The 27425-nt window shown below is 35.2% G+C and overlaps 1 protein-coding gene and 1 long non-coding RNA gene across 2 annotated transcripts in view; one reads left to right on the top strand and one right to left on the bottom strand.

The window, feature by feature from the left end:
* Nucleotides 1-27425, top strand: part of SDHAF3 (succinate dehydrogenase complex assembly factor 3) — a 77692-nt gene that overhangs the window by 26136 nt on the left and 24131 nt on the right. The gene's annotated exons all lie outside the window — the stretch shown is intronic.
* LOC118972647 (uncharacterized) overlaps nt 11884-27425 on the bottom strand; it is a 219378-nt gene continuing 203836 nt past the window's right edge. Inside the window, exon 5 of the long non-coding RNA XR_012132286.1 lies at nt 11884-12933. This is a non-coding gene — a long non-coding RNA (uncharacterized lncRNA). The remainder of the gene's footprint in view (nt 12934-27425) is intronic.

Here is a 27425-nt window from a genome sequence, read left to right as displayed (position 1 = left end):
TGATACTTTTACAAATTTTGGGCTGAGCATTTCTGGACCTGATTATATTGCCATTTTTTAAACATACAGTATGTTTGTTGCAGCTAGTGAACCAATATTGGCACACAGTTACTAACTAAAGTCCATTCTTTATCCATATTTGCTTAATTTTTGTCTAGAGACCTTTTTTTTGTTCTAGGATCCAATCTGGGAAACCACATTACATTTAGTTGTCTTCTTAACCTCTGCTATTTTCTTACATTTTCCTTGTTTTTGATGACCATATCAGTGTTAAGGAGTACAAGTCTGGTATATTGTAGAATGCACTCCAATTGGGATTTGTCTGATGTTTTCCTCATGAATAAACTGGGGTTATGGGTTTTGTGCAGGAAGACCACAGAAGTGAATGCTATTCCCATTGAATTACCTCAAGGGTACATTTTTGCCACTGTATTTACCTCATTAATGTGCTGGATGAACTTGTGCTAGTAATTGGAAAAGTGTCTATTCTCTATTATCGTTTTTGTGCTTGCATTATTGTATTCAACTGGAAGGTTGTTTGTTGGCTTTTAAAGCTCCCTGTCCATTTTGTAAGAGTGTAATTAAACCAGATAATATGTAAGTCCATTTAACTAGCCTGTCAAAATGTAGCACATCCAAGTACCCTACACCAGAAGCAGGTGTGGGGGAGTTAGGTGGCATGGGGGAACTGGGGAACTAACCTCATATTATTTACTGCCTGAATCCTGCATGACTTTGACTATGTCACACAGTTATGAGGACTAATATTTAATCTACAGTGACAACCTGTAGATTAAATATTAATAGAACAAAATTTCCCTCATTGTTTAAATAAAAAACTTAAGTACAAATTCTGACTTTTCATCCCTTACCCCAGTGGATTGCCTTACTGTAGTCCCTTATATCCCTGAGATGCTCACATCTGACCCTGGGGACTGATGGTCTAGGGAACTAAAAGAATTTCAAAGATCATTTTACAGCCACCCTAAATTGATTTTTTTCTATATTCTCCAGACTTCCTCAAGTTATTCCTTTGTGCATTATATCCTTGTTATGACAATTCCCTTCTGTTTTCTGATAACAAGACTGGATGTATACTGGTTCCTAAATTCCAGGTAGAACCCGGGAATCCTTATAGAAACCCCAGGCATTGCTAGATTATTTGTCTTAAAATTTTTCTTTTGGAAGGTAAGCTAATTAGGAGAGTACTTCTAAGAGGCTGATACTTATTCAAATTCTACATCCCTTCAGAATATGCTTTCACTCTTTTGCCTTTAAAAAAAAACTCCACTTCTTTTTCATTTTATAAACACTTTCCTACTTTCCTTATATTTATGAGTAATTCTTTGAATTGGAAAGTTACATGTGCTATAATGCTGGAAGAAAAAAATTAGAAAATAATATAGGCCAGGATCATTTTTTTTTTTGAGAGGGCATCTCTCATATTTATTGATCAAATGGTTGTTAAAAACAATAAAATTCAGTATAGGGGGGTCAATGCTCAATGTACAATCATTAATCCATCTCAAGCCTAATTCTCGTCAGTCTCCAATCTTCTGAAGCATAACGAACAAGTTCTTACATGGTGAACGAATTCTTACACAGTGAATAAATTCTTACAATGGTGAACAGTACAAGGGCATTCATCACAGAAACATTCGGTTTTGATCACGCATTATGAACTATAAACAATCAGGTCAAATATGAATATTCGTTTGATTTTTATACTTGATTTATATGTTGATCCCACATTTCTCCCTTTATTATTATTATTATTATTTTTATTTTTAATAAAATGCTGAAGTGGTAGGTAGATGCAAGATAAAGGTAGAAAACATAGTTTAGTGCTGTAAGAGGGCAAATGTAGATGATCAGGTGTGTGCCTATGGACTATGTATTAATCCAAGCTAGACAAGGGCAGCAAAACATCCACGGATGCAGAAGATTTCTCTCAAAGCAGGGGGGGTAAGGTTCTGAGCCTCACCTCTGTTGATCCCCAATTTCTCACCTGATGGCCCCCCTGCGGCTGTGCCTGTCTTAGGTTGTTCCTCCCTTGAGGAATCTTACCCGTCTCTGGCTAACCAGTCATCTTCCTGGGCCATACAGGGAAATGTAAAGTTGGTAAGTGAGAGAGAAGCCATATTGTTTGAAAAGGTTAGCTTTTTACTTCTTTGCAGATTTATGCCCTGTGGCTTCTATGCCCAGCACTTGTCTCGAGGTATCTTTACCACCTGGAGTAATTATGATACTTGGTAAATTCGATATGAGGCACGAATTCTACTTAAGGGTTGTAATTAGGAAGGAAGAAGAAAAGCTATAGAGGTAGCATATGGAAGGAAACATGGGAGGATTGATTATTTCTTTGACATATCTTCTTGTAGAGTACCTTAAGTATGTATAGGTTTTAAACTACTAATTTGCACACACATAATAACATAATAGGAATATGGCAACATAAACAAAGCAAATCTATAATTACCATCCATCTCCAGTGAAGCCAAGAAAACCATTTAGGCACCCTAGGCATTTGTGAAAATTTGTCTATGATATGATGGATATTGTCCTCCTGTATTTGAACAGTCTGAGAAAAATCAGACAAATTAAAGCAGCCCATTTCTGGGATCTGTTCACATCCCATATGTTCTTTTAACCGTAGATAGTCTATAGTCATAAGATTTTGGAGTGCTACAACTTGCACCCCTCCCAACTCCTGGTTGAGTTCCAACAGTACAGATCTGGTCAAATTCGTTGTCTCACTGTATGCACATGCCAGCCTAGACATCTCCCTCCTCATTCCAATGGCAAGTTCAGGAAACGGTGGGGTGGAAGCAGCCACAACCGCTGCATCGCCCGGATCCCTGTGGAGGCTTTTTGATGATCATCCCCCGGCACGAGTCCTCCAGAGAGTACTGATGCCGGAAGCTCCTCCTCATATGATATCTTAGTTCATTTTCTGGGTATCCAAGCTAGGCCTTGATCTTCTGCATAGAAACAAACAGAGCCTTTGCCCACACTTTGACATGCCCTCTATACCACTGTGCAGAACTCATTGGAGGTCAGCACACAGGGACTGCCTTTTTTTTTTTCTTTTTATTTAGAGAAAGGAATATTATCAGAAAAGAGTACCTCCATAGCTGATCATCTGACACCCTTTAAGTGATCAACATTAAGGATATTTAAAGCATGCGTTGATCCTTGATTTACCAATAGTTTTATCCTATCAAGGAGTAATCCCCCTTTTCTTTCTTTCTTCCCTTTTTTTTTTTTAATCTTTAATCTACACTTACATGAAGAGTACTATGTTTACTATGCTCTCCCCTATATCAGGTCCCCCCTAACAACCACATTACGGTTACTGTCCATCAGCTAAGCAAAGTGTTGTAGAATCCCTACTTGTCCTCTCTGTGTTTTGCAGCCCACCCTCCCCTTTCTCCCTCCCCCCCATGCATGCTAATCTTAATACCCCCTTCTTCTTCCCCCCCTTATCCCTCCCTGCCCACCCATCCTCCCCAGTTCCTTTCCCTTTGGTACCTGTTAGTCCATTTTTGGGTTCTGTAATTCTGCTGCTGTTTTGTTCCTTCAGTTTTTCCTTTGTTCTTATACTCCTCAGATGAGTGAAATCATTTGGTATTTCTCTTTCTCCGCTTGGCTTATTTCACTGAGCATAATACTCTCCAGCTCCATCTATGTTGCTGCAAATGGTTGGATTTTTCCACTTCTTATGGCTGAATAGTATTCCGTTGTGTATATGTACCACATCTTCTTTATCCATTCATCTACCGATGGACATTTAGGTTGCTTCCAATTCTTGGCTATTGTAAATAGTGCTGCGATAAACATAGGGGTGCATCTGTCTTTCTCAAACTTGATTGCTGTGTTCTTAGGGTAAATTCCTAGGAGTGGAATTCCTGGGTCAAATGGTAGGTCTGTTTTGAGCATTTTGATGTACCTCCAAACTGCTTTCCACAATGGTTGAACTAATTTACATTCCCACCAGCAGTGTAGGAGGGTTCCCCTTTCTCCACAGCCTCGCCAACATTTGTTGTTGTTTGTCTTTTGGATGGCAGCTATCCTTACTGGTGTGAGGTGATACCTCATTGTAGTTTTAATTTGCATTTCTCTGATAATTAGCGATGTGGAGCATCTTTTCATGTGTCTGTTGGCCATCTGTATTTCTTTTTTAGAGAACTGTCTGTTCAGTTCCTCTGCCCATTTTTTAATTGGGTTATTTGTTTTTTGTTTGTTGAGGCGTGTGAGCTCTTTATATATTCTGGACATCAAGATTTATCGGATCTGTCATTTTCAAATATATTCTCCCATACTGTAGGGTTCCTTTTTGTTCTATTGATGGTGTCTTTCGCTGTACAGAAGCTTTTCAGCTTAATGTATTCCCACTTGCTCATTTTTGCTGTTGTTTTCCTTGCCCGGGGAGATATGTTCAAGAAGAGGTCACTCATGTTTATGTCTAAGAGGTTTTTGCCTATGTTTTTTTCCAAGAGTTTAATGGTTTCATGACTTACATTCAGGTCTTTGATCCATTTTGAGTTTACCTTTGTATATGGGGTTAGAAAATGGTCCAGTTTCATTCTCCTACACGTAGCTGTCCAGTTTTGCCAGCACCATCTGTTGAAGAGACTGTCATTTCACCATTGTATGTCCATGACTCCTTTATCAAATATTAATTGACCATATTTGTTTGGGTTAATTTCTGGAGTCTCTAATCTGTTCCACTGGTCTGTGGCTCTGTTCTTGTGCCAGTACCAAATTGTCTTGATTACTATGGCTTTGTAGTAGAGCTTGAAGTTGGGGAGTGAGATCCCCCCTACTTTATTCTTCTTTCTCAGAATTGCTTTGGCTATTCGGGGTCTTTGGTGTTTCCATATGAATTTTTGAATTATTTGTTCCAATTCATTGAAGAATGTTGCTGGTAATTTGAGAGGGATTGCATCAAATCTGTATATTGCTTTGGGCAGGATGGCCATTTTGACTATATTGATTCTTCCTAGCCATGAGCATGGGATGACTTTCCATTTATTAGTGTCCCCTTTAATTTCTCTTAAGAGTGACTTGTAGTTTTCAGAGTATAAATCTTTCACTTCTTTGGTTAGGTTTATTCCTAGGTATTTTATTCTTTTTGATGCAATGGTGAATGGAATTGTTTTCCTGATTTCTCTTTCTATTGATTCATTGTTAGTGTATAGGAAAGCTACAGATTTCTGTGTGTTAATTTTGTATCCTGCAACTTTGCTGTATTCCGATATCAGTTCTAGTAGTTTTAGAGTGGAGTCTTCAGGGTTTTTTATGTACAGTATCATATCATCTGCAAATAGTGACAGTTTAACTTCTTCTTTACCAATCTGGATTCCTTGTATTTCTTTGTTTTGTCTGATTGCCGTGGCTAGGACCTGCAGTACTATGTTGAATAACAGTGGGGAGAGTGGGCATCCCTGTCTTGTTCCCGATCTCAGAGGAAATGCGTTCAGCTTCTCGCTGTTCAGTATAATGCTGGCTGTGGGTTTATCATATATTGGGCCAGGATCATTTTAAGGAAACCCAGTATACAGAATATGAAACTAAACTGTGATTAATTAGGAGTATTTTATTTCTAAAGGGATTTTTAAACATTAGCAATAATTTTACAAATAAACCTTTTCATTCTGTAGGTCATTTAATATAATTCAACTTACAAAACTTTGATAGTTACCTTTTCAAAATTGTCTGTTGTAAAGTGAGGCATATTATCTTTAGGCTTTTTGACTGATTCCTATTATGAGATTTCAGTTAACAGATTCTTTATAAAGCAAATCAGGACAATCTATGCTACTATATATTCTTACACTTCACAAATGTAATAGTTAATGATACATTTTTTGTTGTTTGGGGGTTTGGGTGGGTCACTATAATCTTTTTAAGGAAAACATGTACCTTACACATTTAGGCTATAGTATATTCTACTTTATCTGATATTTTATGTATATAATATTACTATGTTACTTTTACTTATTTTAGCATTTTTGGACTATAATAATCAGAAAATTGAATACATTAAGGAAGACTAAATGCTTTATCTCTTACTAGTAAGAGTGGTAAATTGCACAATTCAGTGACTGTAACTTTGATGCTGCCATAAGAAGAAATTCATGATACTTTTATGTGTGGCATATTACAATAAGCTCACAGAAGCTAATATTTTATGTCTATTTCACATTTTTTGAGATGCTGCTTTCTAGATTCTTTTTTTTCCTGCATATGTTTTAGACTATTTTGTGAAACTATTGTTAATCTTTTTGTTTAAGAGTAAAAATATGTATCCAAGATGAATGCAGGTTTAGGGCTTTGGTCATTCCAGGTAACCTATTAGCCAATTGCTTGCTTTTCAATTTGTTACATTGTCTTCCCATTGTTTCAAATTATTCTCTGTATGATTCAGAGTTATTGTCACATATCTCACATCTGAAGCATTACCATTCATGAGAATACTTGCATTAATTTGAATACAATTTGAATAGATTTGTATTGACTGGTTGCTCTTTGTTTTTAGGTTGAAACTAGTCCATAGGTGTTATTTTCAGTTACTGCTCCCAGATGTTATTGCTCCGGTGAAACTCACCTCATAAGACAGATGTATTCTAACCATGTTAAATTTGAATGTATGTAATTCTATTTACCTAATAATTTGCATTATGAAATTAAGATTTGGTGTGTGTGGCCAACCTGTACTGCTGTAAATAACTTATTGAGTATGTCTATATCCACATATGTAAACAGCCTATTTTTGTTTTTCTTTTTAATGTTTTTGTTAGTGACTCAACAATATAAAGAAAACATATTTGCTGAAAGCCTAATTGCACAGAACATAGTATAAAGAAGTCACTAATTTTTCTTTAAATAAGTTGTTCTTTATTTTATAGTGAAATAGCATGCCTGTCTTCTAGGTTCCTTAGATGCTAGGCTTGTATTATTCCTGTAATTAATGCCAATTTCTGTAACAAATAATCTCAAAGTCTCAGTGACTTATTGTAAAAATTTCTGTTTTGTTCTTGAAAAGTGTGTGATGTTCCTCTTCAAGCAGTTCTCCCAGAGGATCTCCTTCCTCTCCACAGTGCACTGGACTCTAGACTCATTCAACATTTTAGACCTGGGGCTGAGTGTGACCTTTTAAATCCCCAGAAATAACAACAAAGAAGCTCCATTCTTTGAGAAAAATGTCTGTCCTGTTTTCTCTCACACTGGGTACCTGTGCTGGAATGTGAGCTGTTGTCTCCAAGACCTCTGCCCATCTGGAGCACATGAGTGAGTTAAAGTACTGCAAAGCTCTCTGCCCAAGGTTCAGTTATTTTTCCTAACTGCATGTTTATGTGGCTGCTGCAAGCTTTCTGTTAGTTTTGAAAAAGTTACTGCCAGGGTATTTGTTGTTTTTGGGGGGGATGAGCCACTGGAGTTCCCTACACTGCTATTCTTGCTGACATCTGGTTCTGTGATTTTTAATGTTGCTGTGGTTCTATCCTGAGGACATTGGGAAAGAAGAGATGGTAATGACAAGGACATTGGATACTGATGGAAAAGTATACAAATGGAGATGCACTGTAGGCAACTGTAAATGGGACTGTAGTGAAAGACAGAGGTGTTAGTTTGAGATTAGACTTTGAGTTTCGTAGTGTTGAACTTCTGGAACTCAGAAGTGTATTTGCAGAAAGAATAGCGAAGGGCTGCTGGGGCCTAGTTTTGGAGAATACTCTACAGTTATTTTATAAAAGGAAACCTGTGAAATTGGTACAGTAGAACATTTTCTTTTTCAAATGGGAAAATTATTTTTAGAATTTGGTATAAACTAACACATTAATTTCTACTTGTGCTAGTTTCTTTGTCATCTCTTTTATTTTTTATTTTGTGAAGTATAACTGACATACAACAAGTTACTAGTTTAGGTTCAATATTTTTATACATTGTGAAATGATCCTCACAATAAGTACAATTGCCATCTGTCAACATAGTTACTACAATATTATTGACTGTATTCCTGTGCTGTACATTTTATCCCCATGAACTACTTATAAGTGGAAATTTGTATCTCTTAATCTCCTTCACCTACTTCTGCCTCCCTGCTGCTCCCACTCTGGTAACTAACATCCTCTGTCTATGAGGTTGTTTTTTACATTCCACATATAAGTGAAATCATACAGTATTTGTCTTTCTCTGTAAGATTTATTTCACTTAGCATAATGTAATAATACATTCTAGGTTGATGTTTCCATGAATGGCAAGATTTCATTCTTTTTTATTGCGAGTAGTTGGCACTGTAGAGGGGTGTGTGTGTGTGTGTGTGTGTGTGTGTGTACATCTTTATCCATTCATCTCCTTATGGAGACTTAGGTTGCTTCCATATCTTGGCTATTGTAAATAGTGCTGTAGTGAACATAGGGTATTTATCATCTAAAAAAACAATTGGTGTGTAATATTTTGACTCCACAACTAGCTGCTATTGGTTGAGATTGGAAGAAGGAATGACTATAATAGCAGTGTTTCTCTGCTTACATTTTATCAGAGAATCACTAATTTATACTAAAAGGAATAAGAAAGACCTGAATACTCTGTATGTGTTATTTATTTTTCTGTTACTTTTTCTCACTTGACCAGTTCCTTCCCCCTCCCTAAACTTACCTGGCTTATTTCTAGTTTACCACAGCTTTTTAATCTCTGCTGAATCTACATGAACAACCAATTTAAATACTATCTTCCTATTATGTTGCCTGTCCTTCAAGTAGTCAAACTGATCTTATCCCATACTCCATTACTTCTTATAATCCTTTCCCACCCAGTCTTCTCTCATATTTTTATTACATGTCTGTAGGCATTTCTGAAGTCGATAAAATGAAATTTATCAGAAATTCCAATATATGTTGCCAGTTTCCAGGGTGGAATACCAGAGGCTTTACTTATTTGGAACCAGCAAAAAAATCCCATTAAATTTCAAAAGTGTAGTTCATAATTACTATAGACTGAATCATAACCTCTTGGGAATTTAAAAATAGTTTCTCTCAAGTGATTTGTGAGTTGCCTTTTTAAAAAAAAACAATCCATAATTAGACTGGAAAAGAAAGGATATAATCATGAAAGTTTTAATTGTTCCCTAAGTGTAGTTTACCAAAGTAATAACTTTTTTTTTAATTGGAAAAGGAAGGTGGTATACTAAAACTGTGTTTACTGAAAGTAGAAATATCAAAAGCATTTCCCCTAGTCTGTTGGTTTAGATAATGTTAACAACCTGTGTGTCTACTAATTAGTATAGAGATTTTAAGAAAATTCTATTTAGAGGTGAATATTCAGTTACATGAATATGTATTCTTTAAAATTGTATTCAATTATTGTATGAGTATTGGTTAAACATACAGAACTTAAATTACCTATATTCAGTGGAGATTTTGTACGAGCCTTGGAAGTTGGTCTCATTGTAAGGTCCAGCCGGGCCCAACTCACTGAAATGGGGAAACTTGTTAAGGGATATAGGAGCATGAGGCTTAAGCAATGCAGCATTTCTGCTTCTCTGCATTTTCTTATTGTCTTAATATGACTTTACAAAACTGGGAAATGAGAAAGGTGAGAATTTGAACATGCTAGGAAGGTCTCCTTCACTCAGCAGGCAGTATGGAAAACAGGTGTCAGTCTATTCTATTCAGTCACCATCCCACTCTTTTTGAGACCTGTAGTGACTAAAGTTTTTAGTAGCTGCAGGGGTTCTGATTTGTAGTGTAGCAGGTTGCTGCCTTTGGAAAAGATCCTAAGATCCAGTTCAGCTGAGTGGCATCTAATCATGTGTGACCTGTATATCTGTCTCTACTTTGTTATGATAATTGAGAATTGTGTGTTATAGGAATGAATAATTTCTGTATTTTGTTGAGATTTTATAGTTTTATTTAAGAGACTTTTAAAGATAGATTCTTAATTGAGAAGTTATTTAAAAAGAATAGATAAGACTGTAGATGAAATGGTAAATTTATTTTATAAAATTATTCTTTGTTTTAGGCTGATTTTACTACAGTGTAATATGACATATATGAGAAATAAGCCAGAGCTTATAGTTGGGCTTGAGACCTGCTATGTACTTAGATGCATTTTAAATAACAATATGTACCTTTTGTTTCTAGTAAATCTAGGCTAACGTGTTTACATTAATGAATTTCCCAGAAACTTTACTCTGCTTAGTATGATATATATATATATATATATAAAACTATATGTTGTGGAAAATTTTTCTAAGTCAAGAATAAATTATAGGTTTATTATTTTCCTCCTGATATCGTATTGAATACATTGTTTCCATTTTAACATGTCATAATGAATAAACATTTTTTGAGGAATATAACCCTCCTCCTCCAAGCCCTTTATACCATCTAAATATGTTAATATTTTTGTGTTTATTTAAAAGTTTTTGATATTTAACATATATCAAAGTGGAATAAAATTACAAAAACTTCCTAGGTGAGACTCTGATCTTTATAGTCACTTTAATTTTATACTGGTAATTTTAGGAACTGAAACTATCACAAATTATAATTGCCTCTATTGAAATATTTACTTTGGTACTAAGCTAAGCTCCATTAAACTATATTACTTTCTTCTCCAACAGACATTCACTTGATTCCAGTAACGTTGCAGGCTCCATGTTAGCTTTTTATCTTTAGCATGGGAGTTGGTTTTTCCAAATATTTACTGGTGTGAAGTATTTAATATACATTATGATGTGACTTTTAAAAATATTAGTATTTTTATTTAAGTCCTTTATTAAATCTTAAGCTGGCTTCTTGGGCTATTAGTTATTTAAAATTTAGTTTGGTTTATTAGCAATTATTGACATGGGCTACAGAACACATTCTATGGTTCTATTTGATTGTAAGAATTAAAAGAGTTTAAGTGGTCCAAGGTATGTGATAAGTTCACCCAGTGGTTTTAATGTTTATAGTTGTTGTTGTATTGTTACTTACAGTTAGGAAAAATTACTTCTTTTGGTGAAAAGTCTATAGGTCATCCCTTCTGTACTATTTCTTTTCATTAAATACTTAAAACATTTCAACCACTAAACACCTATCAGTTCCTGGATATTAGAGGGCAAAATAAAGAGCAATATTTATGATAATTGGCCCCATCTCCCCAGGCATTTATGTTAAACAGAACCTATCTTCTGCATGAATTGTTCTTACATACATGTTTATGGAAATTGACAGGCTGAAACCTCTGTGCAGGAAGGAGTCAGGAAAAGAGAATGTTGAGCCATCATAGTAGTTAGTGATTCTCAACCTTTAGGGTACATGAGAATCTGGAGGGTTTCTTAAAGCAAAGAAAGCTGGATTCCACTTGATGTTTCTAGTTCTGAAGTTCTGGAATGAGACCTGAGAATTTTTTTTCTTTTTCTTTTAAATTGAAGTATAATAGATATACATTATATTAGTTTCAGGTATACAACATAATGATTCAATATTTGTATGTATTTCAAAATGATTACAATAGTAACATCCATTTACAGAATTGTTTTTCTTATAATGAGAAAGTTTTAAGATTTACTCTTTCATCAACTTTCAAATATGCAATATACTATTATTAAGTATAGTTGCCATCCCCTTGACTTATTTTATAACTGGAAGTTTGTACCTTCTGACTCCCTCTACTTCCACGAGTTCTTTTTCCCTCTGAATGCCCTTTAAAATTTTTTCTGCATTTGGCCTGTGTTTTGCTTTTTTTTTAATTGAAATATTGTTGATATGCAATCTTATATTGGTTTCAGATGTACAACACAGTGGTTCAACAGTTACCCATGTTAGTAGGTTCTCACCCCCTCTAGTGTGGTTACTATCTGTCACTGTAGAGCGATGTCACAGAATCATTGACTATATTCTCCATGATGGACTACTGTCCATGACCAACTTATATTGTGATTGTGAATTATTATGCCCCTTCATCTCCCTCCCAGCCCCTCCCCATTGGTAAACACTAGTTACTTCTCAGTATTTTTGAGTCTAATGCTATTTTGTTCCTTCTGTTTTGCTTTGTTTTATATTCCACAAATAAGTGAAATCATATGGTATATGTCTGTCTGCCTGGCTTATTTCACTGAACATAATATCCTCTAGATTCATCCATGTTGTTGCAAATGGTAGAATTTCTTTTCTTTTTTATGGCTGAATAATATTCCATTATGTATAGGTACCACATCTTCTTTATCCATTTATCTATTGATGGACACAGGTTGCTTCCATGTCTTGGCTATTGCAAATAGTATGGCAATAAACATAGGGGTGCATACATCTTTTTGAGTTAGGGATTTTGTTTTCTTCAGGTAGATTCCTAGAAGTGGAATTACTGGATCTAATAGTATTTCTATTTTTAGTTTTTGAAGAACCTCCATGCTGCATCCCATAGCAGTTGCACCAATTTGCATTCCCACCGACAGCATACGAGGGTTCCTCTTTCTCCTCATCCTTGCCAACATTTGTTATTCCCTGAGATCTGATAATTTGCATATTTAACAAATTCCTACATGATGCTGTATGTTTTCTGTCTTAGAAAAGACTGAAAAATCAGAAGGAGGGAAGGAACTCTTCACTTCAGGAAATGAAGGCAGACTGGAAATCTAAGAAGCAATTAGGGAATAGGGTCACTGGAAAATTGGATTTAGTTCAGGAAAACCTACATTACTTGCCAGAAAGATGTAATCATCAGACATTCTTTTTATTTTTTTCAAAGTTTTAAGTTTACATAATTTAAGAAGTCATGTAGTACCAAAACATTTATAATAGAAATCATCATTGCCCTCTCCCATCACTCCCATTTCTGCATTTTTGTATCCCAAAGACAGTCACTTTAATTCATAAGTCACATGATCAGATGATAGCTCTCACTCACAAACACAGGGTGCCTTTTTAGGAATATGCATGTTACCTATAACAAAGCAAAATAAATTTTTGTAATCATCTGATTGAAGTACAAAAAAGGGAAAGCATAAAAATCTCATATGCAAATCAGTAGAATTTAATAAATTGTTTTGGTTTAGTATATATAAAATATTGATAATGACCTTACTTAGTTTGCTAATATTGTTTTATTAAAATGTGAATCTCAAAATATAAAGGGCTTTTATAGCTGTTTCAATCTTGCTTTCATCTTCCCTGTAAGGTTTTAGACTGATTAACAAGAAAAAAGAGGAAATTTCAGGTGGGAGAGAACTGCTAGAGTAGAAGTTTAGAGGCAGGTTAAAGCAGATACAGAGATAGATGCAGTGAGAAAGGTGATTTGGTATTTATTTGGTTACCTACTTCATTCATTGATTGTTGTCTATTATGTGAACAGAATGTCTTTCCTGCCATGTAAGAGTTTTAGGTCTATTGATTGTGATAGATATTTAAAGAAAAAATTAGTAAAACTGGTAAATCTACTCCAGAGTAGAGGTGGAGATACTTACATATATACTCTATTATGTATGTGTATGTATTACTGTGGGAATTTAAATTTGATCTGGTGGGAAATAGGTCACCATTATAGTTGCTAACACATGAGAATGACTGTATTAATGTTATTTCCAAATGTATAGAAGAAACTGATGTGATAAATAGTTACTACAGAGACTCTTACTTTTAGTGATGCAGGTTTTACCGGTATGCAAAGGAAAGAAGAGAGGGAGGTATGGATATCCATAGAATGCTTATAGGTTGTATTTACATACTGGTAAAATACATTTCTTGACTTCAAACCAGGATGTGTGAATGAAATTTTCATTTTTGTTTGTTTTGTTGCTTGTTTCTGTTCATTTTGGTTACCATTTAGTGTTCCATTATGTTTTTTTATTGAAATATCATTGATAAACAATCATATCGGTTTTGAGTATACAACACAGTAGATCAACGGTATCCATATAATTGAATCCTTACCCCACTAGTGCAGTTACTGTCTGTCAACATAGAAAGATGTTACAGAATAATTGACTATCATTATTGTGTTTTAAAAAAGAATTTAATTTGAAAATTCACATTTGACTTTCAAATGTGGGATTAAAGAGATTTTGCTGTTTTTAAATAATTTTTTTGATTAAAAAGTTAAGATCTTCAGGGAGATTTATAAAACAGTCAAAAGAAAAAAACCACCTGCAAATAATTATGTTTATATTAATCTTCACTGAGTGTCCTCATTTTATTGGGATAAATAGGTCTGGATTCTGATATTTAGATTTATAAGCTCAGACATTCAGATTTGTCAAATTCTATATGTTCTTGTGAAATATGAAAGGTAATATACAGGACTGCAATGCTAAATTGGCAATTTCCCTTGTGAATCAAAATTTATCAGGTGAACTGAGATCATGGGTTTTGGTTGGCCAGCACATTGTACATTACACATTTTATTCTGTTTCCCATCCCATTTTCTCTTCAATAAGTATGTTGAAGCTCGATAATGCTAGACTCTGAAAGCATGTAAGTGTCTAGGCATGCTTCTTTGCCTGAAGGTCTTTGCCATCCAAGTCTACCATAAATAACCTAATTACATGAATAACCTGCTATAAGATGTCTGTTAAGAGAAATATGTACAGAGTGCTAGAGGAGCACCAGAGGCAAACTTGGGGTTGCGGGTACAGGTGTCATGGAGAAGAAAGTGACATTTGAGCTGAGATTAGAACTTTTAATACTGTGAAGTGAATAGGACATTTCAGATAGAGGGAATATATGCCTGTTGTTGATGAATGAATGAGAATGAGGTATATTTGGGAACTAGAGTATATGGACAGTTTGTAATGAGGCTGGTGACATAAGCCAGGTGTGAGATGATGAAGGATCTTAGAGAATAGTAGAAATAATTGTTACCACCCTTGCAATTAGAACCAAATGAGTGTCTGAAAGTTATTTATTAAGCATACTCAAGTGATATACAAGGGCTTTTATAACTAAGCTTTTATAGTAAATAACAGTCATTATAAGGTCATGCTTGGGAATCCGAATACTCAGTTGACTGATTCAGGCACTGTCTCCCTTGAAAAGGCTTGGTAACATTTTACAGTACTCACTGCCTTTTGGCACATTAAGGCAATTTAAGAGGAGTGTGTTGAGGGTGGCTTTGTTTTTGGCACTTTGGCTTTGTTTTCCTCATGCCTTTTTTTTTATTGTTTTGCTTTATGAACTAATTTTTGTTCTCCCTGTTACTTTTTGAAACCTATGAGTAAGTATTATAAGTTCATTTTTTATATGCTTAATCATATATTCTCCTTTAGTGATTGAGTTTTATTTTTTGTTTTTGGATTTGGTTATAGATAATGTCATTTCTAGATAACTGATGTAAATATCATTGTGTGAATGATAATGTACTTTATCACTTGGTTCATTAAAATAGTATTTAAATGCAGAAAGTAACTTAAGATAACATATTTTAATTTTTTGTTAAAATTTGTCTTTCTTAAACAGTAGTGTTTAGCTGAATACTACTATTTATGAAAGACAAATTAGATTATGGCACATGACCCCAAATTGAACTGTAACATTACTATCAATTTCATATGTGATTTTTAAAATACATTACTTAATTTGATATAGTAACAACTTGATCTTTTAATAGATTTCTTTGGAGAGTAAGAATTATATAGGTTGTTATGGATATTTTTTGATGCAAGACAATATGAATAGTGATTAGAAAACATACTGCTTAATTTATTTGCTTTATAATATCTTGATATAAAAATGGACTAACATTTTATCAGACTAAAAGTGGTAGAATAAGAAGGTAAGATGGAAACCTGCAAAAAATAAGAGGAAAATACAGCAAAATGCAACTAGACCTGAAAATGGCCTGAAGACTACAAAACAGACCCCCTACACCTGAGGAAAAAGAGAGGACCACACAGAATAAGGTAAGGGAGCAAAGCTGAGATTGAGTGGGACCCAAGTTCTCCTCCCACACCAGCCCACAGGTGGGAGAAAGAGGGAAGGAGCAGGGAGGGGACAGGAGCTGAGGAGTGCTCACACCTGGCCCTGGAGATCTGCTCTGGGAGCATGAGCCCACATTACATTGGGGTCTGGTGACTATTGGTTTTGGACATGAGAGGCAGGCAGAACACACTGGGAGCCTGAGACTCACGCCAGCCAGTGTGGATGGCAGGCATGTTCCACCAGTCCTGAGACCCAAAGCAGAGGCGGCAGTTGAAAGACTTGCCAGCATTGGGAGGGATACCAGACATAATGAGGGTTGGACTGGACTCCCTCCCCAGGAGCAAGGGCAGGTGGAAGGTACAGCCCCAGCCCTTCCTTGGCCCAACAGATTGAGAACTCTGAGGAGTTCCAGAAGCTCTATCTCCTTTGCTGGCTACACAGTCCCAAGACATCTCCCCTCCCTGTGCATTGCTGGAAAACAACCCACTTGGCCCAGCAGCAGCATCAGACTTTGCTGCCTGGCAGGCAAAGGGAGACTCTCTTGCTCAGCAACAGTTCAGCCAACTGGAGAGGTGCCTGGAGGAGTTGGCCCCAAGAGTGCCTTCCTCCCTGAAGGTGTCCAAATCTGGTCCTGTGCATCCATCTGGGGTATTAGTTCACCCACCCCATTAGCCTTGCAGCCTGGCCATTGCTGCAGGCCAGGCAGAGGACAGCGCTACCCACAGCAAGCTCAACAGAGATTCCTGAGCTGATCACAAAGGCAGCAGCTCAAACAAACTTCCCACTTAAACTTAGATGACTACAGAAGCCAAACAGAAAGGCACCCCACCCACAGCACCCAACAACGGTGGCCCTTGCAAAATAGAACTAGGCACCAGAGAGTAAAGAATCTTGAGCTTTTGGACACCATAGCACACTTTCTTCATAAAGCTATTACTTTTTAGACCAGAAGGCATAGCAGAGACATGTAATAGAAAGAAAGAGATACAGAATCCCAGACAAAAAGCAGGCAGAGGAATATGATCCAATCAAAACTATAAGTATAAGACAGAATCCAAGAAAGAGAGCTAAATGAAACAGAGATCACCAATCTTATTGATAGACATTTCAAAATAAAAGTCATAAGCATGCTCATGGATTTACAGAAAGATATTCAGTATCTCAGGAGGACTTCAACAAAGAGATAAAAAATCTGAAAAAGCCACTCAGAGCTGAAGAATACAGTATCTGAAATGAAACATATAGTGGAGGGATTTAAATGTAGATTAGATCATGTAAAGGAGAAGGTAAATGAAGTAGAAATTAGAGAACAGGAAAATAGGAGCTGAGGAAAAGAGAGAGAAAAGAATCTTTAGGAATGAAAGAATGATAAGAGAGCTATGTGACCAATCTAAATGAAACAATATTCACATAACAATGGTACCAGAAGGAGAAGAGAAAGACAAGGGGATAGAAAGTCTCTTTAATGAAATAATTGTTGAAAAAATTTCCCAATCTGGGGAAGGGAATAGGCAACCATATTGTAGAAGCACAGGGAGCCCCTAACAAAAGGATCCCCAGCATGACAACACCAAAACATATAATAATTAAAATGGAAAAGATTCAGGATAAGGAGAGAGTGTTGAAAGCAGCCAGAGAGAGAAAAAAGATTACTTATGAAGGAAATTCCATCAGGCTATCAGCAGACCTCTCAAAAGACGCTCTTTAGGCCAGAAGGGAGTGGTACAATATATTTAATGTACTGAAACAGAAGGACATTCAACCAAGAGTCCTACCTGGTGAGATTATCATTTAAATTTGAAACAGGGATTAAACAATTTCCAGATAAAAGTTGAAGGAGCTCACCATCACTAAGCCAGTCTTACATGATATGTTAAAGGAATTGCTATAGATGGAAATGACCCTAAGGCTAAATAGCTTTCATGAGTGAATATCAACCCACAGTAAATACTTACCAAGCAAGTATGAAATTAAAAGAAGCAAAATCAACTATACACACAATAAGTCAAGGGATACCCAAAAAAATGCAGGTTACAACATCTAATACAAAAAATATGGAGGATGAGGAGGAGGAATAAGTAAAAAGTACCTTCAGATTGTATTTGAAATAGATAATCAACAATTTAAGATAGACTGTTTTATAGTAAAGAAGCTATCCTTGAATCTTTGGTAACAACAACACTAAAGCTTACAATAATTACACACACAAATAAATTTTAGAAAAAGAAAAATCCAATTAAAACACTAAAGAAAACCATCAATAAAAAAAGAATATAAGAGAGGAAGAAAGGAACAGCAAGGAAATATAAAAACAGCAGAAAACAATAACATGGCAATAAGTGCATATTTATCAATAATCATCTTAAATGTAAATGGACAATGCATCTATCAAAAGACATAAGAGTGGCAGAATGTATAAGGAAACAAGATCCATCCATGTGCTACCTACAGGAGACTCATTTCAGACCCAAAGGCATACAGAGACAAAAAGTAAAGGCAAGGCATGGAAAAAGATATTGCATGCAAATAACGGGGAGAAAAAAGCAGGAGTAGCAGTACTTACATCATAAAAAAATTAATTTCAAAACAAAGAAAGTAATAAGAGACAAGGAAGAACATTACATAATGATAAAGGGATCAGTCCAACAAGAGGATATAACCATCATAAATATCTATGCACCCAAATAGGAGCACCTAAATATGTAAAACAAATGCTAACAGAATTAAAGGAGGAAACAGATTGCAACACATTCATTTTAGGAGACTTAAACACACCACTCACATCAATAGATCAACCATACAGAAAATAAATAATGAAGCAGAGTCATTGAACAATACATTAGATCAAATTGATTTAACAGATATCTACAGAACACTCCATCCAAAAAAGCAGCAGGATACATATTTTTCTCAAGTGTGCATGGAAAGTTCTCCAGAATAGATCACATACTAGGCCATAAGAGCCTCAATAAATTAAAAGAGATTGAAATTGTATCAGGCAGCTTCTCAGAGCACAATGGTATGAGACTAGAAATAAATTACCCAAAGAAAACAAAAAGACATGGTGGCTAAACAACATGTTTTTAAGTAATCAGTGGATCAATGAACAAATTAAAACAGAAATAAAGTAATACACGGAGACAAATGAAAAAAACACAGCAGCCCAAAATCTATGGGATGCAGCAAAGGCAGTTCTAAGAGGCAAGTACATAGCAATCAATATAGGTCACCTCAAGAAACAAGAACAATCCCAAATAAATAGTCTAAAATAACAATTAAAAAAACTAGAAAAAGAAGTAGAAATGAAACTCAAAGTCAGTAGAAGGAGGCGCATAATAAAGATCAGAGCAGAAATAAATAAAATGAAGAAACAATAGAAAAAATCAGTGAAACGGGGAGCTAGTTCTTTGAGAAAATAAACAAAATAGATAAACCCCTAGCCAGACTTACCAAGAAAAAGAGTGTACACACATAAACAAGAAATGAAGAAGGAATAATCACATTGGATTCTGCAGAAATACAAAGAATTATTAGAGAATACTATGAAAAATTATATGCTAATAAATTGGACAACTTAGAAGAAATGGACAACTTCGTAGAAAAATACAACCTTCCAGGACTGACCCAGGAAGAAACAGAAAATCTAAACAGACCAACTACGATCAAATAAATCAGAATGGTAATCAAAAAACTTCCCAAACACAAAACTTCAGGTCCAAACAGCTTCAAAGCCAAATTCCACCAAACATTTAAAGAAGAGCTAGCAACCGTAGTTCTTAAAGCAATCCAAAAATTAGAAAAGGAGGGACTACTTTCAAACTCATTTTGTGAGGCCAGCATCACTCTAATACCAAAACCAAAGACACCACAAAAAAATGAAAATTACAGACCAATCACCCTGATGCACATAGATACAAAACTTCTCAAAAAAAAACAATCAAACCAAATCCAAAAATACATGAAAAAGATCATCCATCATGACCAAGTGGGATTTATTCCAGGCATGCAAGGGTGGTACAGTATTCATAAATTGCCAATATCATACCCCATATTACCAAAAAGAAGGATAAAACCACATTATCATCTCAGTAGATGCTGAAAAAGCATTTGATAAAATTCAACATCCATTCATGATAAAAACTCAACAAAATGGGTATACAGGGCAAGTACCTCAACATAATAAAGGCCATATATGACAAACCCACAGCCAACATCATACTTAACAACAAGAAGCTGAAAGCCTTTCCTTTAAGATCAGGAACAAGACAAGGATGCCCACTCTCCCCACTTCTTTCAACATAGTACTGGAGGTCCTTGCCACAGCAATTAGACAGCACAAAGAAATAAAGCTCATCCAGATTGGCAAGGAAGAAGTTAGATTCTCACTATTTGCAGATGAGGTATTATACATAGAAAACCCTAAAGAATCTACCAGAAAAACTCTAAAACTAAGAACTGAATTCAGCAAAGTTGCAGGATACAAAGTTAATACACAGAAATCTGTTGTAATACAACTAGCAGAAAGAGAAATCAGAAAAACAACTCCATTTATAATTGCATCAAAAAGAATAAAATACCTAGGAATAAACCTAACCAAGGAGGTGAATGAATTATACTCTGACAACTATGAGACATTCATGAGAGAAAAGACACGAAAAAATGGAAATCTATCCCTGGCTCATGGATAGGAAGAATTAATATTGTCAAGATTGCTATCCTGCCCAAAGTAATTTACAGATTCAAAGCAATCCCTATCAAAATACCAACAGCAGTCTTCAGTGAATTAGAACAAATAGTCCTAAAATTTATATGGAACCACAAAAGACCCCAAATAGCCAAAGCAGTCCTGAGAAAGAACAAAGCTGGGGGATTATGCTCCCTGACTTCAAGCTATACTACAAAACCACAGTAATTAAATCAATGTGGTACTGGCATAAGAACAGACCCATAGATCAATGGAGCAGAATAAGAGCCCAGATATAACTCACACATGTATGGTCAATTGGTATATCATAAAGGGGCCATCAACAGACAATGGGGAAATGACAGCTTCTTCAACAGCTGGTGTTGGTGAAACTGGACAGCTACATGTAAGAGATTGAGACTGGATTATTGTCTAACTCCATATGCAAAAATAAACTCAAATGGATTAAAGATCTGAATGCAAGTCATGAAACACATCTCCTCAGGCAAGGGAAACAAAATCAAGTGGGACTATAAAAACTAAGAACTTTTGTACAGTAAGACACCATCAGCAGAACAAGAAGGCAGCCTACTGTTTGGGAGAATATATTCATAAATGAATCTGATAAAGGGTTAACATCCAAAATATATAAAGAACTCCTACACCTCAACACCCAAAAACCAAATAACCCAATCAAAAAAATGGGCAGAGGATGTGATGAGACAATTCTCCAAAGAAGAAATACAAATGGCCAACAGGCATATGAAAAGATGCTCTGCATTGCCCATTATCAGGGAAATACAAATTAAAACCACAATGAGCCATCACCTCACACCAGTTAGGATGGCCACTATCCAAAAGACAAGAAATAACAAGTGCTGGTGAGGGTGCGGAGAAATAGAAACCCTCCCACACTGTTGTTAGGACTGCAAATTGGTGCAACTGCACCAATTTGGAGAGCAGTATGGACGTTCTTCCAAAAACTAAAAATAGAATACCATTTGACTTGGTAATTCCACTCTTAGGAATTTACCTGAAGAAAACAAAATCCCTGATTGAAAAAGATAAATGCACCCCTATGTTAATCTCTGCACTGTTGGCAATAACCAAATATGAAAGCATGTAAGTGTGACCATTAGTAGCTGAATGGATAAAGAAGACATGTATGAATAATATTCCTTATACACAATGGAATATTATTCAACCACGAAAATAAATCCTGCCATTTGAAACAACATGGATAGAGTTTAGAGGGTATTATGCTCAGTGAAATAAGCCAGACGGAGAAAGACAAATGCCATAAGATTTCACTTATTTGTGGAATATAAAAACAAAGCAAAACAGAAGGAACAAAACAACATTAGTCTCATAGACACTGAGAAGTGACTACTGGTTACCATGGGAGAAAGGAGTTGGTGGGGGTAAGGGTAGGGGGAGAGAGACTATTGAACCACTGTGATGTACATTTGATAAAATTTAAAAAAAAATCTTTCATTAAAAAAAATATCACTTTATTTCTTGTATGTTGTGATTTTTTCCCCCATTGTATAAATAAGATAACTGGGAAAAAATGTATCAGTTTAAAAAAAAATCAAAGTATAATCGGGAATCCTGAACATTATTATCTTTCCAAAAGCCTGCTTTTTTTCTATTATGTTAATTATTAAACCAAAACCAGATTTTTTCCTAATGCTTAAAAGTTTTAATGGTAATGTATTTGGTGAAGAAAGGAGGATTTTTAATAGTGCTTTCTGAGTTTTGTCATCATGGTACCAGTGTATCAGCTACATATGCTGTTTCTGTTCCCTATGAATTATTACATCAGTTGTGTGCATGCATTTTTATTTCACTGTTTCCTTGCCATCTTTAGCTGTTACTTTTAATTTTGTTTCCTTGCTAATTTCTTGGACTCTCCTATGTCCAATGGCCAGGTTGTGAGTAGGGATTAGGTAAAGGAGAGGGTTTGCTAGTTCCTTTATTTATTTTTTAACTTAGTATCTTTACTGTGAAACAGTGAATTGCATGTAGTAAAGGGTACAGTAGATGAATTTTGATCTATGTGCATATACATGAAACAGTATTATCAAGGTAACAAAATATCCATCCTCCAAAAAGTTTCCTTGTGATTGCATTGTTCTCTTCATTGAACTCACCCTTCCTGCTTGGGCCCATGTCAACACTGATTTTTTTGTCACTCTAGATCAGTTTATATTTTCTAGAATTTTATATAGGTGATACCATACAGGAAGTACTTGTTTTTGTCTGGCTTCATTCATTCAGCTTAATTATTTTGGGGATTCATCAAGTTATAGTTAAGAGCTGGGTAGTAGTGCATTTTATAGCCATACTAGAATTTGTTTATCCATTCACTCCTTGTTGAACAATTAGGATCATTTCCAATTTTGGTTATTAGACACAATGCTGGTGTGAGCATATCTGTACAGGTGGACATAAGCTTTTATTTCTCTTGGGTAAATATATAAATAGAAATATCTGATTCATTTCTTTCATATTTTAAGAAACTTTTCCATAGTAGTTGTAGCATTTTATGTTGCCACTAACAGTGTTTGAGAGTTCTGGTTGCTCTATATCTTTGTCAATACTTACTGTAGTTAGTCTTTCTAATTTTAGCCATTTCGGTGAGTGTGTAGTTATAGCTCACTGTAGTTTTAATTTGTGTTTCCTTAAAAACTAATGATGTTGAGCATCTTTCCATGTGCTTATTGCAGTCTGAATATTTTTGGTGAAGTATCTGTTTAAATCCTTTGCCCTCCTCCAACCCCCCTTTTTAAATTGAGTTGTCTCTTTATTATTGAGTTACAGGAATTCTTTATGTATCCTAGATACAAGTCCTTTGTCAGACACATGTTTTGCAAATATATTTGCTGAGTCTATGGCTTGTCTTTTCATTTTTTTAAGTCCTTAGAAAAGCAAACATTAAAATTTTTGATGAAATCCAGTTTACCATTTTTTCTTACATGGATTTATTGTTGTATATAATAAATTTTTGTATATTGCAAGGTCGCCAAAATGTTTAATAATTTTACATGTAATTTGGATATATGATCCATTTTGAGTGAATTTTTATAATGATGTGAGGTATAGATTGAGTTTCATTTTTTTTGCTTGTGAATGTCCAGTTTTTCTAGCACAGGTTGCTGAACAAATGATCCTTTTTCCACTGAATTCCTTTTGCTTTTTGGTAAAAAATCATTTAGCTTTGACAGCTCTTTCTAGGTTCTCTATTCTATTCCCTTTTTCTCTGTGTCTTTTGTTAATACCACACTCTTTGGATTATTGCAGCTTTATAGAAAGACTTGAAATCAGGTCATGTAGGTTTTCCAGCTTTTTTCTTTCTCAGAACTGCTCAACATGTAAATTCCTACAAAAGCCCTGCTGGAATTTTGATTGGGATTGCACTGAATCTATGAATCAGTTTGGGGAGAATTGACATGGGTATATCTATTTAAGTCATCTTTGATTTTTTTTTTGCATGCATGGTGCTATTTGGTATTAACTCATTTTACTGAGTTCCCTTATTCTAATGTTTTTAGTAAATTTTTAAAGGTTTTCTTGATTATATTATATGCAAATAATTTTGCCTCTTTTCTAATAGTTTTATCTCATTTGCTTCATGTCTTATTGAATTAGCCACACATTTCTTTTCATATTTTGACATGTGTTTTCTCCCAAGAGAAAAATAAGGACTTTGTTAGTTTTTTTATAGATTTTTTTGTTGTTGTTAAATCCTTTTAGCAGTTGGTAACTAGAATAAGCATTTAATGAAAAAAAAAAAGGCAAAGTGAAAAAGAAGACTGGCTCTTCTATGAGGCAAGTTGGAATCTTTGTTTTAAAGATGAAGTTCTCTGGTTATGGAAATGTTTTCTCAAGAATATACTTTGAGATCTTTTTAATCTCATCACTATAAAGAGGTTCTATAGGCATGTTTTTGGAACATTGTGGTAAACAGTTTTATAAAGGTTTTTCACAGTTTTTACTTTCCTTTTTTTTTTAACTTTGGTACTTTTCAAACACACACTATATACCATTTTAGAGATTAACTCTATTCATAGTGTGTTACCAATTTCCCTAATACACCTAAGCATATAATTCTCTTTTCTAAGAGCATGTATTGGGATTAGAGATCCATGAAAGATACTTTGTGAAAGGCTGCACTCTGAAAGTGCAACTGATGGTATAAAACCAATGGTGGGTAAAACTACTGGCACCTGAGCACAAATTGAGGCCATGGCACAGGTAGTATAGTATTTATTACTGCCTGCACTTGCAGTTTGTTTTTAAGACAATTTCCTTTAAGGGTGTCCTTAATGAAACTGTTAACATAATTAATTTTATTAAATTTTGACCTTTGAGTACATGTATTTTTAATATTCTGGTGAAGAAATGGGAGGTATACTCATGAAACATTGGCTGTATATCAAAGTATGGTTCTTGTCTTCAGTAGAAGGACTTATGTATATATTTAAGTTGCAAGTTAGTCACTGTGATATGAGTTATAAGAAATATATATTTGATCATTCATATGCATTTCTCAGGTATGTCTGGTCTTCATCCACAGCTCCTGAAAACACTTCAGAGCCTTAGAGATGAAATGGGTGTTTTGTCAGGTTAGTGAAGACCTTTGGACCTCACTCAAGGTCCAGGCTGGAGGTTGAGTCAGCCAGAGGCCAGTGATTTAGTCAGTCATGACTATGCAATGAAGCCCTCACAAAATCCCATGAGAAGAGCACCTGTCTCTCTCTCTTTTACACCCTGCTTCTCTGTCAGAGCTTCCACACTTGGGGAACCAGAATGCTTCCATGTGATACTGAACCAGGCCACATGATCCATGATAGAAGCTCCTTTATTTGGGATCTCACCTTATTATATCTACATCTGGCTACTAATTTGTGCCCTTTATGTTGGTATCCTTTATTAAACTGGTTACTGTGTTTCCTGAGTTCTCTGAGCTGCTCTTCAATTAGCAAATTAATTGAACCTGAGGGAGAGGTTGTTGGAAGCTCCAGTATGTAGCTGGTTGGTCAGAAGCACAGGGAACAGCTTTGGGTATATGACTGGTGTCTGGAGTCATGGGTGGAGGGCAATCTTGTGAGACAGAGCCCTTAACCTGGAGAATCTGGTGCCATCTCTGGGCAGATAGAGTCAGAAATGACTTGAGTTTTTGGACACCCTGCTCGTGCTCGATAATTGCTTGGTGTTGTGTGTGGGAGAACCCCCTTCCTTTACCCTCCTCCCCAGTCTACGAACACACACACTGGAATCAGGTCCAGAACCTGAAAGGAGTTGGGGTGGACTTCAGTCATTTTTAAATTGTACACCATTTTTACCTAAAAGAACAGCTGACAAATGATAGTTATTTGGGCTTGAGTATTTGTAAACATTTTGTCAAAAATGAGTTGAGTAAGCCTGTCACTTCACAGAAAATAGCTGACATTTATTGTCAGAGATAAAATTTGAGCTTTCAAGCAGAAATGAGGATTTTGGACAACTTGCATCCACCACTGTAAGCTTGACAGTTCCCAAGACATAAAATTCTCATTTTATCAATGGTAGTTTTTTTTAATATTGTACAATAAAATGTCAGTATTTGGGAAATCAGCATAACCCAGTAAGTCTATATCTTTCAAATGACCAATGCATGATACTAAAAAATTATGTATGGATAAAAAATTCATTGAAAGGGTAAAATAGAGTAATGAATTTTAGTGTAATAGAATGGGAAAAGTTCATTGATATGGTACATTGTAGCCTTTCAGAAACTACCATTTGTCCAGTTTTGTTGTAGTGTCAAAAAATATCCACAGTTATCAGAAAAAGGTATTAAAATACTCATCCCTTTGCCAACTATTGTATCAGAGTGAGGCTAGGTTTTCTTCATTATACTTCAACCAAAATTACATGTGTATCTCCAACATATCCATATATGAGCATCCAGCTTCTTTTTTGGTAAGCCAGACATTAGATCTGCAGAACTGTAAGACAGTTCCACTCTTCTAAGAGTTTTTGTTTTTGAAAACATTATTTTTCATAAAATGTGCTGGTACCTTATGAGGTTATCAAGTTTATGAGGTCATGGATAATATATGATATTTGTAATGAATTAGTAGGTTAATAGTCTCTAATATAGCAAATTCTGAGAAAAATCTACATAAGTAAAAACTTTTTTCAAAGAACATAAAGGAGTTCTGACACCAAAAAGTTTTAGAACCCACTGAGCAGAGAAAATACCTGTAAGTAATAAGATATTAAGGGTAGTAGTGATGTTTCCATAAAGTCAAATTATCAAAATCTTACATTATGAATCCTTAAAAAAATCTAGATAGAAAGTAGGTGTATTTGAAGATTAGACAATTGACATTCCCTGGAAGAGTGGTTTCTGGTAGATGTTTGGACAATTTTCCTTTACTCATCATTAAGATGATAATTACTGAACATTTTCTTTGACCCAGACACCATGCTAAATGAGGGAATGTGGTAGTGAAAAAGACAGATGTGTTCCTATTTTTCATGGACTTTTCATTCAGTGGAAGAAATAAAATGATGTCAGATTAGGATGAGTACCGAAGCAGGGAATTTAGGGTACTAAGAAGGAGCTGGATAGGGCTGTATAGGAGAGAAAGGAAGGCCTTTCAAAAGAAGAGACATTTAAGCTGTGACCTGAGGGATAAGAAGCAGCCAGCCACAGAAAGAGCATTCCAGGCATGACATACAAAGACACATAATCAGCAAGAGAATTCTACAGTAGTTCACAGCCTGAGCACAAATACCTTTTTAAAATATTAACTTTATCACTTAATTCTCACAAAAATCTGTACTGT

Source organism: Manis javanica, chromosome 6 (assembly GCF_040802235.1).
Source record: "Manis javanica isolate MJ-LG chromosome 6, MJ_LKY, whole genome shotgun sequence".
In the NCBI taxonomy this organism is placed as follows: domain Eukaryota; kingdom Metazoa; phylum Chordata; class Mammalia; order Pholidota; family Manidae; genus Manis; species Manis javanica.
Note: the sequence above shows the minus strand (reverse complement) of the source record. Positions and strands in the feature narration are given on the sequence as shown.